Source organism: Austrofundulus limnaeus, unplaced genomic scaffold (assembly GCF_001266775.1).
Source record: "Austrofundulus limnaeus strain Quisiro unplaced genomic scaffold, Austrofundulus_limnaeus-1.0 Scaffold106, whole genome shotgun sequence".
NCBI classification, from domain to species: domain Eukaryota; kingdom Metazoa; phylum Chordata; class Actinopteri; order Cyprinodontiformes; family Rivulidae; genus Austrofundulus; species Austrofundulus limnaeus.
The window spans coordinates 1,342,406-1,344,409 of record NW_013952508.1 but is presented as its reverse complement, the minus strand read 5'-3'; the positions used below and the strand labels follow the sequence as shown (position 1 = coordinate 1,344,409).

The 2,004-nt window shown below is 43.8% G+C and overlaps 1 protein-coding gene across 3 annotated transcripts in view; it reads right to left on the bottom strand.

The window, feature by feature from the left end:
- The window catches only part of fam110b (family with sequence similarity 110 member B), a 21,510-nt gene extending 19,995 nt beyond the window's left edge, over positions 1-1,515 (bottom strand). For 2 of the 3 annotated variants that reach the window (XM_014013836.1, XM_014013835.1), the window contains exon 1: positions 1,409-1,515. The gene's annotated coding sequence lies outside the window, so the exon portion shown is untranslated. The remainder of the gene's footprint in view (positions 1-1,408) is intronic. The other variant, XM_014013838.1, reaches the window with a different exon arrangement.
- Positions 1,516-2,004: the final 489 nt, after the last annotated feature.

The window sequence follows — 2,004 nt, the reverse complement described above, 5'->3', positions numbered from 1 at the left end:
GGGGATATGCACCTCAGTTTAAACAGCCAGAAAGCATCTATTTTTAACAATAAGTATTAATTTTAATCATAACTCAAGACAGGAAGGTGCCAGTTGCACCCAAAATTGAAGTCAATCATGTTCACAATAATTTTACTTTTATCATTACTTCCTCTAGTTTTAACTGGTCCCACAAGACAAGTCAATCAACCAATACAACCTCAAGCCCACCCTGGAAACAGCAATCTACCCTTTTCTGACTGAGGACCATGGACTCAGATTTGGAGGTGCTGAGCCTGATCCCAGCTGTGGACCAATCTGACGCCAACAGAACCACATCATCTGCAAACATCAGAGATGGAATCCCGAGGCCACCAAACTGGACTCCCCCTGTTCATGAAGGTTACCTGGATTAATTATGTCCATACTGGACAAAATATTCAGATGGACTTTAGGCTAAAGGGTGAGAGGATGAGTTTGTTCATTAAATAGTTATTTTTCATTGTGCTGATGTCATTATTCTGAATCCTGCCTGAGACAACAAGGCTGAGATTATCTGTGTTTGAGTGACAGTTATAGACTTTAATTAAACTTTATTACAGGGATTAAAGGAGGATTATAAACAGATATTACATCTGAAACTGCAAAATATCACCCAGATTCACCACGTCAGCCTCTGAACCATGACCCAGACGTGACCCAGACCACCGACAGGTCATGGAGGGCGGAGTGAGGTCATCACCTGATCTGAAGGGGTCTGGAGGGGGGCTAAAGAGTCTCAAATCAGCCAAGATCAAAGCCAAATGCAGGGCTGAGTTCTTCCAGATTAATATACCACAGAAGAAGACAGGTGGACAATAAATACCACAGAAGAAGACAGGTGTAAAACTGAGATTATTGGATTGAATCAGAACTCTTCAATCCAGACTGGACCTCGGGACAAATGTTCTGTTTGTCTCCTGGTCCTCCAGGCTGAAAGGCCAGACCTGCACAGGCAGACCCAGAAGGACTCAGACAGACCAGGCAGATCCGGATCACCGCTAATCCTGATCCAGTGTTTACGACCTATTGTTACCCCGCGGTGCTGTTGGCACGACGGGCTCAGCTGACTGCACGGTGCGCGTGCGTGCGCCGCTGGTAAACTGCACTGCCAAACTCCCACCGAGCCAGCAGCCCGGCCCGGCCCGGCCCGGCCCGGCCCGGCCCGGCCCGGCTCGGCTCGGAATGGCTGCAGAGGCCAGCTCCAAACGCACAACAGAACCAGAACCTCTGGCCTGTTAGCCCACAGATCCTACCCGAACTGAGCTCTCCTGGCGCGGCTGTCTGATAGAATGATGCCGGACAAAAGGTTCGGCCGGACCGGACCGCCTGCGGTGTTCAAGGCCGTAGAGGCGGGTCAGCATCGAACCGAACCGGGTCAGCCTCTTACCTTTTTATCCAGCCGGAGAAAACAAAAGATGCTGCAGAGATTCTTCTCCGTTAGATGTGTCCGTTTGCTCGGCCTGACAGCATCCTGTTCACCGTGAACAGCAGGCCGAACCGGACCCGAGCTTCCGCCTGGACTTTCACAATAAAAGTCAAAGTCTCTCTGCTGATCGCTTCAGACAATAAAAAAAAAAATCACAACTTGAAACGTTTGCGATTAAAACAACTAGTCTGAGATTTATGTATTTGAAAATAATTGCTTTTCTAAAATTAATCTCTGCTATAAATATTATAAAAAGTTTTTAACCTTTTATTATTATTATTATCAAATTTATTCATTTAATCTAAAAAACAAAAACAAAACACATTTACATGCAACAAAACAATATTAATCAAAAATGAAAGGTAGGAAAAGAAGAAAAATCCTATAATATCTGCTCCTAACTTTTTTATTAGAAATTTTGTTATAAAACAATTTAGCATCTGTTAATAACCAATTATTGCTACAGTTTTGGTTTTATTTTCCTGAGCTTAAAATAGGTTGATTTACAAAAAGTAAATGTTTTGTTCGTTTAATCAAAACAACCAAATTAATAATCC